Here is a 12,358-nt window from a genome sequence, read left to right as displayed (position 1 = left end):
TCTTGATGAAAAAGAGATATATCATGTTATTATTAGTGCTAGCCTCTCAGAGCATGAAGAAAAGAAGTTACTAAAAACTCTAAGGAAGCACCGTGCTGCTATTGGATATACTCTTGATGATCTTAAGGGCATTAGTCCCACTCTATGCCAGCACAAGATTAAAACCGATCCTGATTCCAAACCAGTTGTCAATCATCAACGGAGATTAAATCCTAAGATGAAGGAGGTAGTAAGAAAAGAAATACTAAAGCTTGTGGAAGCAGGTATTATCTATCCTGTTACTCATAGTGATTGGGTGAGTCCGGTGCATTGTGTCCCTAAGAAGGGAGGTATTACCGTTGTCCCTAATGATAAAGATGAATTGAGCCCATAGAGGATTATTACTGGCTATAGGATGGTGATCAATTTTAGGAAATTGAATAAAGCCACTAGGAAAGATCATTACCCTTTGCCTTTTATCGACCAAATGCTAGAAAGACTGTCTAAACACACACACTTCTGCTTTCTAGATGGTTATTCTGGTTTCTCCCAAATACCTGTTGCACAATCTGATCAGGAGAAAACCACTTTCACCTTCCCTTTCGGTACCTTTGCTTACAGACGTATGCCTTTTGGCTTATGTAATGCACCTGCTACCTTTCAAAGATGTATGATGGCTATATTCTCTGACTTTTGTGAAAAGATTGTTGAGGTTTTCATGGATGACTTCTCTGTTTACGGGTCTTTTTTTGATGAATGCCTCAGCAACCTTGATCGAGTCTTACAGATATATAAAGATACCAACCTTGTCTTGAATAGGGAGAAGTGCCACTTTATGGTTAATGAAGGCATCGTCTTAGGACATAAAATTTCTGAAAAAGGTATTGAAGTCGATAAGGCTAAGGTTGATGCGATCGAGAAAATGCCACGCCCCACAGATATCAAAGGTATAAGAAGTTTCCTTGGTCATGCTGGTTTCTATAGAAGATTCATTAAAGACTTCTCTAAGATTTCTAGGCCTCTTACCAATCTCTTGCAAAAGGATATTCCTTTTGTTTTTGATGATCATTGTGAGGAAGCCTTCGGAATACTTAAGAAGGCCTTGATAACTGCACCTATTGTTCAACCACCTGATTGGAACTTACCTTTTGAAATCATGTGTGATGCTAGTGATTATCCTGTTGGCGCTGTTCTAGGACAAAGAGTTGATAAGAAGTTGAATGTTATTCACTATGCTAGTAAAACTCTAGACAGTGCCCAAAGAAACTATGCTACTACTGAAAAGGAATTTTTAGCAGTCGTGTTTGCATGTGAAAGTTCAGATCTTACATAGTTGATTCCAAAGTCACTATTCACACTAATCACGCTGCTATTAAGTACCTCATGGAAAAGAAAGACGCTAAACCTAGACTTATCAGATGGGTTCTCTTGCTACAAGAATTTGATTTGCATGTTGTTGATAGGAAGGATGCTCAGAACCCCGTAGCAGATAACTTGTCTAGGTTGGAGAATGTTCTTGATGACCCACAACGATTGATGATAGCTTCCCTGATGAGCAACTGAATGTCATCAATGCTTCACGTATACACCGTGGTATGCTGATTATGCAAAGTATATCGTTGCCAAATATATACCACCTAGTTTCACATACCAGCAAAAGAAGAAATTCTTCTTTGATTTGAGACATTACTTTTGGGATGATCCTCACCTTTATAAAGAAGGAGTAGATGGTGTCATTAGACGTTGTGTACCTGAACATGAACAGGGACAAATCCTACAAAAGTGTCACTCCGAGGCTTACGGAGCACACCATGCGGAGACAGAACTGCACACAAGGTATTGCAATCAGGTTTCTATTGGCCCACTCTCTTCAAGGATGCCCGTAAGTTTGTCTTGTCTTGTGACGAATGTCAAAGAATAGGTAATATCAGTAAACGTCAGGAAATTCCTATGAATTATTCACTTGTCATTGAACCATTTGATGTTTGGGGTTTTGATTATATGGGACCTTTTCCAAAATCCAACGGGTATACTCATATCCTAGTTGTTGTTGATTACGTTACTAAGTGGGTAGAAGCTATCCCAACTAGTAGTGCTGATCACAACACTTCTATCAGGATGCCTAAAGAAGTTATTTTCCCTAGATTTGGAGTCCCTAGATATCTAATGACTCATGGTGGTTCACATTTCATTCATGGTGCTTTCCGTAAAACGCTTGCTAAGTATGATGTCAATCATAGAATTGCATCTCCCTATCATCCTCAGTCGAGTGGTCAAGTAGAGCTAAGCAATAGAGAGATTAAACTAATTCTGCAAAAGACTGTCAATAGGTCTGGAAAGAATTGGTCTAAGAAGCTTGACGATGCACTGTGGGCTTATAGAACTGCTTATAAGAATCCCATGGGCATGTCTCCGTACAAAATGGTTTACGGTAAAGCATGTCATTTACCTGTTGAGCTAGAGCATAAAGCTTATTGGGCAATCAAAGAGCTCAACTTTGATTTCACACTTGCTGGTGAGAAGAGGTTATTCGATATTAGCTCACTTGATGAATGGAGAGCTCAGGCATATGAAAATGCCAAGTTGTTCAAAGAAAAGGTTAAGAGGTGGCATGATAAAAGGATACAAAAGCGTGAGTTCAATGTAGGTGATTATTGTTGGGGAACGTCGCATGGGAAACAAAAAAATTCCTACGCGCACGAAGACCTATCATGGTGATGTCCATCTACGAGAGGGGATGAGTGATCTACGTACCCTTGTAGACCGTACAGCAGAAGCGTTAGTGAACGCGGTTGATGTAGTGGAACGTCCTCACGTCCCTCGATCCGCCCCGCGAACAATCCCGCGATCAGTCCCACGATCTAGTACCGAACGGACGGCACCTCCGCGTTCAGCACACGTACAGCTCGACGATGATCTCGGCCTTCTTGATCCAGCAAGAGAGACGGAGAGGTAGAAGAGTTCTCCGACAGCGTGACGGCGCTCCGGAGGTTGGTGATGACCTTGTCTCAGCAGGGCTCCGCCCGAGCTCCGCAGAAACGCGATCTAGAGGAAAAACCGTGGAGGTATGTGGTCGGGCTGCCGTGGAAAAGTCGTCTCAAATCAGCCCTAAAACCTCCGTATATATAGGTGGGAGGGAGGGGACCTTGCCTTGGGGCTCAAGGAGCCCCAAGGGGGTCGGCCGAGTCCAAGGGGGGAAGGCTCCCCCCCCCCAAACCGAGTTGGACAGCGCCGCGAGGGAGAGACGGCGGCGGACGCTGCTCCCGCTCGCATCCTTGCGATGCAGCCGCACCCATGGCCGCTGCCTCCTAGCGAGCCCCCCCAGCGGCTCGGCCGAATGAGTCGCGGTAGCCGATTCCGACCGGCGGCGCCCGTCGGGACGCGGCCCGCCAACCCCCCCCCCCCTCCCGGTGACAATCTCCGGCGCTTGGTAGCACTCGTGATTTGGGGAAACTGTTTCCGTATGGAACAGCAACGGAGAAGAACCTTGTATGTTCGATATTTTATTTCCCCTGTGTCCGTGTCCTCCCCTTATCCGATCAAAGTATCAACCGATCTTGTCCTTTCTAGCCTGCCTAATAGGCCCAGTTAATTACGTGTTGGGCTTGGCTACCAGCAAAGTATTTATTTAACAGCTCGTTTACATGAGCAGTTTAAGATATTGGTCAACTAGCGCTATTACTACTTTTATTAAGTACTTGTCATGTTTTGGACCTTTGTATATTAATGTTTTAGACTTATGTTGTGTCTGCAAATCATTATATGTTCAATGTGTTTGCACTCTGCAATCCCTATAACATATATAATGGGTACAATAATATTATTTTTGCAATTGAAATTTATTTTCTTGCAAAGTTAAATATCAACTCACCATCAATTAAGTTCAAAATTGCCTAAAAGGCACAAAGTGACTTAATTCGAATTGAATTGATATGAAAAAAAAATGTGAAGTGACTATCAAAAGGCGAGACGGACTCCAAATGTTGATATCTCGAAACGAGACAAATATCTCGAAAATAAATTGATAGATGTTTGTGGTCTACACCAAACAAAATTCAAGTCTTCACTTGAACTCACGATTTTACAAATTTTATTACAACATAACCATGATGATTTTAATTTACATACAAGTAAATTTACAAATCCCTGGTTCTCATTCATGTAGGACAAAATGACCGTCAAAGAATTTGAAGAGCTTGCGCTCGACGGACATAACTACCCTACATGGGCTATGGATGTTAAAGTTAGTCTTTCATCCCGTGGAATTGCAGCTGCACTCATACCACCTGGGGATCCTCTTCCGCAGGGAGTTGCACAATTAACCGAGCAACAAAAATATGGTGCTTTATATATTATAAGGAACCATATTCACCCAGATCTGAAATCTGAATATTTAATGGAGGAATCTCCAAGCAATATGTGGCAAGCACTCAAAACTCGATATGAACGGCAAAAGGCAGTTATACTACCTGAAGCCACTCATGAGTGGACCCATTTAAGACTCTAGGATTTCAAATCCATCGGAGATTATAATCATGCGGTTCACAAGATTTGTTCAAAGTTGCGCTTTTGTGAGAAAGAACCTTCAGAAGTGGAGAAGATAGAAAAGACTCTATCAACTATGCTCCCGGCTGATAGGATCCTACAACAACAATATCGTTCAAGGGATTACCAAGTTTATTCTGAACTTATACATGTACTCCTCCAAGCAGAGAAACATGATGAACTTCTTTTGAAGAATAGTCATCATCGCCCGGTTGGGGCTGCCCCTCTACCTGAAGTACATGCAAATTTTCAGAAAAACAATTAGTTTAATGGTCAATTCAATGGCCAAAACAAGAACTTCAATGGTAACAGCTACCGCAACAAGAAGAACAAGCCACACAATCCAGACAAGGGAAAAGGCGTAGCAAGGAACAAGTTTGATAAAACTAATCTTTGCCAGAAATGTGGATGCTACAAGCATATCACTAAAAAATGCCGCACCCCAAAACATCTGGTAAACCTCTACGTGCAATCCATGAGACGTAACAGACCAGCCCAAGGAGCAAGATATGAAGCCCACTTCAATCTTCAACCTGGTAATAACATGGAAGCTGGATGTTCGCAAGATGTTCAAGAAGAACTAAGCAACACCGAGAAATTCCATCTACCACATGACTCCAAGGACATGGAGAATATGATGATCGGATATGCATCAAACGACGTATTCGATGACTTTCACTAGTAGATCACCTCCATTAGATAATATATTTACATCCATCATATTGTTGCAATAAAAACATATTATTATTGTTGTTGTCATCACCATATATTGTAAAGCACAATATATATTGTATCAGCACTTTGCTATCAATAAAAGTTGTGTATTCTATATATCCAATGAAAGTTTTCATCGCTGAAAATTCTACACCTCAATATATAGAATTTTACGACAGTCAATCCGATGGAAGAGAAAATTATCTTTGTGGACAATGTAACCACAAACTCTATACATGGGGATATCAATCGCTAGACGCGATACAATAATTGTTGGCCCTAGTTGTGCCAAAATTTTACTCCCTAAGGGTACTCAAGTACTAATTGAGAACACTATATATTATCTTGATTTAATTTGTACCTTACAAGATATAGAGATATCCGTCAAAACGGTTTCCATATTGAAACTATGATGACAACTAAGAGGAGTATCTCCTTTTTACCAAAGCAACGGATATGATAAGCATTTAAACGCAATATTCCCTCTCTATCATCAAAATTGTATTGCACATACATTAAACGTGCAATACATGTTGCGAACAAGTCATGCAGTGTTACACCAGGCTGACATGATTCAACTGCAGCATACTACATCTCGTAGTATCCTCCCTATAAACATAGTACGTGCAAATTAAAAGTATTTCCCATCTGCGATTATTTGGTTGCATACCAATATCACCACCGCGGCATACATCAATGGCCCTTCATGAAAAATTGGGATCTATGTGAGGAATAACTCTATTCCGTCAAATACCTCAAGCCCCTATCAGGGGGAGTTATTCAAGGCTAGTATGCTTAGTGAGGAAGATTTCCAGGCATTACGGGGAGATTTTAAGTACCAAAAAAAAAGAATGCCAGGAAATCAGCGGGAATGTTCAACACATTTCTACCTCAAATTAACGTACTCAATACATTGAACATCACGTTCAAAAAATAACTATTTTGCAACAGATTGCAAATAGCCTGCCAAATTCCTTTACTGACTACAAATATATCTAAAATCCTATAATCTTGCAACAATTGTGCCCGAAAGAGTGGAGGTACCAACAAAAACCACTCAACAACTTGTTCAAAGCAAGATGGGGAGAACTATGGCCACAAAGAAGGATTCAGCTTCTCGCAAGCAACAAAGGAAAGTGAGGGAGAAACCCTCATACTCAGTAAATGCAAGTCAACTTCACGTTGATAGACACAAAATGGGTAGTATACACCCAGTGGATGAAAAACCACCACAACCCAGCTCAATAGTGCACACAATGACTGGGATATCGGAATACCTAGACTCGACCGTATTGGGAAACCACGAAGAGTCACCAAGGGTAAACAAGATTTTCACTAGCTATATACATTCTGGAGAATCATATAACTAAAGCCTACAATTGTCGACATACACTTCTCCATCATATTGCAAACAACCTTATCAAGATCCAGATCCAAAGACCATGGCCATGGCAGAGTTAAAACACTCGTTTGGACTGGACTTAGTCAAAGGATGCAATCCAGGGAGAAACATCCTTGCTCAATAAAGGAAGGTATACACAAAAGGAATACCTACACCAGTTTTCGTCCAAAAACGGATTGAGAACAACAAGGTGGTGAGTCAATAGCAAGGAATGTAGCATAAGGGTTCACGCAGATACCCAAAATCCATTCTCCAGACACAAGTGATATCACTTTCCGATAACTTGTCTCAAATGGCAGCACAATCATCTATTTATGCAGTTGATAGATGTAGTGACCATATATATTCGTGTGTCACTTGATTCAGACATATATGTTCCCCGAGGGAATTGCCATTCTGAATCCAAATACAAATCACAACATACATAGTGTAAACTCAATAAGTCACCTCATGACTTACAATAGTCATAACAAATTTGGTACAACCGACTTAGTGAGTTCCTTATACAAAAGGATTACTCTAACAATGATGATTGTCCACACCTGTTCATTAAGCCTAAATATGGCATTCATCAAATAAGTTTATGTTGATGAAGCACGTAATCATCTAAAGACGGAATCTAAGATGAAGGATATAAGACGGAATCTAAAGACGGAATCCTATTTTTCCCCATCGGGGTTTTTAAGGGATGTATACATGGCATATAAAATGTCCTCTCAACTTACCAATGAGTTTTATCCTCTCGAGGTTTTCTCATATAAGTTATCAAAGAGACAATCACCATCATATGTTGTATCATTTTCTTCTTATTTTTCCCACTGGGTTTTAAGGAGTTTTAACAACATATCAAATACTATTCTCCTCACATTTTTCCCAAATGGTTTTTGGGGGAGATATTAACAACTTCAAATACAATATGTCATACTTTTCTATTTTCCCCACCGGGGTTTTCAAAGGAAGTATACAAGACATATTTATTGTTCTCTAAACTCGCATATGGGGTTTTCCTTTATTAAGGTTTTCTCATATGAGTTATCAAAGAGACAATAATCAATATATGTTGCGCCATTTTCTCATTATTTTTTTCACTGGGTTTAAAGGAGTTTTAGCAACATATCCTACACACTACTCTCCTCATTTTTTCCCACAGGGTTTTGGAGGAGTTATTCAAATCAATATACACTTGTGATCAAGACCAACTATTTCGAAGATTATACATGGAATACAAGACATGCAAGAAGGTGCTTTGTGCAAGGGGGAGTGTTAGAAATAGATTATAACTGCCAAAGGGCAGTTACATTTTGCCCAAAGCGCCGTACGGACGCATGTGTCCGGACGCCTCCTTTCCCGTAGAGCCGCCTCTTTTATTTACCGACATTGCGAACAGTCGCAACCCTTGTAATCGGTGTCTCCAAGAGACGCTTACCCATGTATAAATACCCAGTTTTGGGATCAATGCAAGAGACAAGTTTCACATTCTCTCATTTACATTCAACAGGGATAAAGGGAGAGAATGCCTGCTGAGTTGGCCTGCCCAGTCAGCGTTGACTATGGTCAAGACCACTTGACCCACTCAAAACCGAGACCAGGGTTGACTTTTGCACCGAGTGGTTAGTTGGGGATGTATTTCGATTGGTTTTAAAGTTGAGGGTTGTAAATCAAACCGACTGGTTAGATCAGGGTTGAAATGTGAACTTTTCTCTTTATTCTTTTTTTTGCTTTTTTTAAGAATCAAAGCTTGAACTGATGGCATGTTTCTCTTTCTGAATACCGAGGATTTGTGCCTTCCCTGTGTAGCAGTTGGTTCTCTCGGACTACGCTGTGTTTGTGTGTAGTACTGCTACACCGTATATTTGGCATCGCCTGAGATCGGATGGACTTGGATGGCCTTGCCCAGCCGTTTTTTTTCACTCCCATGTCGACAGTTGCAGCAGGGTTCATGATCTTTGGGACGCCTCTCACCTTTGCAAAGTTGGTTCTACGGTGCTGATCTCCGCCATATGGAATCTATGGATAGGATTCAGGCCGGATTTTGCCCGTGGTAGTTCCCTCGGGAAAAAAAACCCCGCAAATTTGGCCATCTCAACAACTAATGTAATTATTATTGTCAAACACCCAGCCAGGGTTCATGCTGGGACAGCTCTAGGCCATTCATTATTTGCACTGCCCCTGAGACCTGGAGCTATAATATATCTGTTGCTCGCTTCTGAGCTGCTTCGGCTTTCTACGCAGCTTCTTCTGCATACTGAAGTTGAGAAGAAACCAAGGTCCTAGCCATATCAACTGTATCTTCTTCAGGACCAAAGAAAGGAACCAGTTTTATCCATGATTCCAGCCGAATACCAGAAGGTAGCATATAATTTCCACATGAACCATAGTCAGGCTTACGTGAAATGGGAAAATTCCAGCATGTTAACTAACCCAGTTATCGTCCAAAAACACTGATGGCACACCTGTTTGCGGGACGATTGCTGACGATAATGCAATAGGCGAGCCACCAAAGATCGTAAATGACCAGTTCCGGGCATATTGCCACAGTGCAGGCAAAACACAGGAACAAATCCATTACAACACCCGGATGAGGAAAATCATGAAGAAGAATTAAAAAAACAAAAAAGAAGAAGAGGGAAGACAGAATACACAATACTCCTGTCATGAACACAAGACAGAAGACAGGAGTACTTGCTTCAGAAAGAAAGGGGCACAATATGAGTATACATTTACAGAATATTTCTCTCTGTCATGAACATTAACAGTAGGAAAATTGGCCATGAAAACACTTTTTGCTTGCCCATTAAGTCATTAACAATTCGGAATCCATGCTATCAGCAACTCCGAATGCCGATATCTCACTACAACAGCTGGAATCATCGTCTTCTGAAAGGTACACCTCCAGGTTCAGCTGTTGTTCTTTCCTTGAAAGATCATAATTAATGTTGTTATCGTCCGGCATCTCATCACCAAGGCTTCCTATTTGTTCTGCAAGGCACACCTCCAGGTTCTCCAGCACTTCTTGCATTGAAGGGCGATCGATGCCACGATTACTAACACATTTCCCCGCAATCTCAACAAACTTCTTGAAGCACCGCGGAGCAATCTTTCCTTCAAGATAGGGATCAACAATCAGAAAAAGGATGCCCTTCTTCTGGCAATCAAGGAAACATTCCACCAAGTTAGCTTGTCTTTTTGGAAGACTGGGATCCCAAGCAGCCCGAGCACATAAAACCTCAAACAACACAGCACCAAAAGAATACACATTCGATTTCTCTGTGAGTTCCCATGTGAGGAATAATTCAGGATCGAAGCAACCTTTACCTATTTCACGTGTGACATCCTGTGGCAGTGAGACTTTACTTAAAACCTTGCCAACCAATCTCTCATCTAGGAGAATGTTCGTCGTCGATACATCATTAGGGACGATGGAACACTCGTGAAGGTAATGCAGGGCACGAGCAGCACCGATGCAGATGTCTAGACGCTGCCTCCAAGTAAGCGGTGGCTCCTCGGTTCTGTTATCGTAAAGATTCCCACGCAGGGTGCCACGAACCATGTAGTCATAGATCAGTATCTTCTCGTTTTCCTCTTTGCAGTAACCGACCAGTGATACGAGATGATGGTGGCAGAGCTTTGCTATCATCGCTATCTCTATATGAAACTTATTGACATCCTTCTCAACACTGGCACGTTTGATGGCCAACTTGGTTGCTCCCCCATCAATCCCTCCAAAGTAAACTTCATGAGATCCACCCACACAAACAAGGTGTGACTCATCAAAGTTGTTTGTCGCGGATTTCATCTCCCTGAGTGAGTAATGGCGGCACAAGTTGGATGGCAAAGATTGAGGCGTAACTGAGCTAGAAGATTGGCAGTTGTTTTGAGCTGCTGGCTTGTTCCTCCACCCCCAAGGGAAAATAGTTAGTGTTTGTTTCCCGTGAAATTGTGTTTTCCTAAGTGCCCGAAGACGTTCTGCCACATCTATCATCTCAGGGCGTCTATCCATGTCCATCCTCAAACAATGTCCTGCAAGCTTTGCAACGCCTTCAAGGACCTTCATGTTATTCTGGCTTGAAATTTCAACATCGAACAACTCTCTCACCTTTCTCTTCCCTGTTAGAAGAGCTTGGGTGAAACATTCAACTATGCCGGCCTCCCCATTTCTTATCGTTGCCTTTTTCTTTGTAATCAATTCAACAAGAACGATTCCGAAGCTGTAAACATCGCTCTTTGAGGTAAGACGCCCGCTGCGAGCAAACAAAGGGTCCATGTAACCTATGCTCCCAATTACATGCTCAGTGAAAACGTCCGAGTCTGTGTTGACAAGTCTTGATATTCCAAAGTCAGATATTTTTGCATTGAAGTTGTCATCTAATAGTATATTGGCAGGCTTGATATCACCATGAATGACCTGAGTATACATTTGTGAATGCATGTAACACAATGCCTCTGAACACTCCACCGCGATCCGCAGTCGTGTATCCAATGTGATGGGAATGCATTCATGGTGAAGAACATCGCTAAGGTTCCCTTTAGATATATACTCACTGACTATCATTAGGGCATTTTCCTCGGCACAGTAGCCTATAAGCCTAACTACATTCTTGTGGTTGATTTCACAGTGAACTTTCAGCTCTTTGGCAAAATTTTCTTCTACATTACACATAAATTTCTTGACTGCAACTATTCTTCCATCTTCGAGAACACCTTTGTAAACTTCTCCGAAACCGCCTTTTCCAATGATGGTTTTGTAGTTGCTGGTAATTCCTCTTATCTCACCCTCAGCAAAGCAGTTTATGTTATGATTGTTGTATGATAACCACTTTGATCTGTCATCCCTTTGGATCATTAATGTCACTGTACTTTCTCGAAGGTCCATCTTATGAAAGTAAAGAAGCAAAGACTGAGTTGGTTAGCTTCGACTAATATGCTGGATACACGGACTTGACCTGAAAAATAGTTTCCAAAAGTGTGAAACTCAAAACTCAGCTAACCAGAGTTATCAACAACATAAGAGTTCTCTGCAGAATCAATGATTGGCAAGTGATTTGTGGCCACATTAGATGCCTGTGTACTGACAAAAACATTGATGTGCATTCTTTCAAAGGTAGTTTGTCATAAAAGATCTCCTCTTGCTGCTGAAGGTTAGGAAGTTGATCAAAAGATTGTTGATGATGGTTGCTTTATATATAAAGCGGGGCGAAAGCCTTTTTCGGTAAGTTGATCAAAAGATGGGGTAAGATAAGAGTCGATTTCAGTCCAACACATAAATCAAACGAAGATAACAGAACATATTCTCTATGCGATGAAGAATAAACATGGTCTGGTTTAATTATAATAAACCAAGGTTGCTTCTTCAGTGATTTGCACAAAATTGTAGAAACATATTCAATTTTGTTGCTGAACTTCATCGATGGAGGGAATGCTCCATAAGGAAAGGTCGAAATTGTAGGTAGGAGATAGCAAGATAAATACTATTGTTCAGTTCTACTGTGTTATTAACTGGAGCTTCATGGGGTGATTCTGCATAACTTTTTTTTCTTTTCCAAACACTTTCCATTACCAAAGAGATAACTGAACGAAACACGAACCAGCATCCAGCTGCTTTCTGACAGGAAAAAGGAGTATCGTAAAGAGCATTGGTATGTGAATACAGTGGTATGTGGGTACCAACCATCTGGAATTTTGTTTGGTTCGAACCAGTAAAGAGTATCAAATTACTTC

The 12,358-nt window shown here is 41.2% G+C and overlaps 1 pseudogene; it reads right to left on the bottom strand.

The window, feature by feature from the left end:
- The window catches only part of LOC123397257, a 57,692-nt pseudogene extending 45,961 nt beyond the window's left edge, over nucleotides 1–11,731 (bottom strand).
- Between the last annotated feature and the right edge of the window lie 627 nt (nucleotides 11,732–12,358).

The sequence above is a fragment of the Hordeum vulgare genome, chromosome 5H, assembly GCF_904849725.1.
Source record: "Hordeum vulgare subsp. vulgare chromosome 5H, MorexV3_pseudomolecules_assembly, whole genome shotgun sequence".
In the NCBI taxonomy this organism is placed as follows: Eukaryota; Viridiplantae; Streptophyta; class Magnoliopsida; order Poales; family Poaceae; genus Hordeum; species Hordeum vulgare.
The sequence above is the reverse complement of the archived record's forward strand: the minus strand, read 5'-3'. Positions and strand labels throughout refer to the sequence as shown.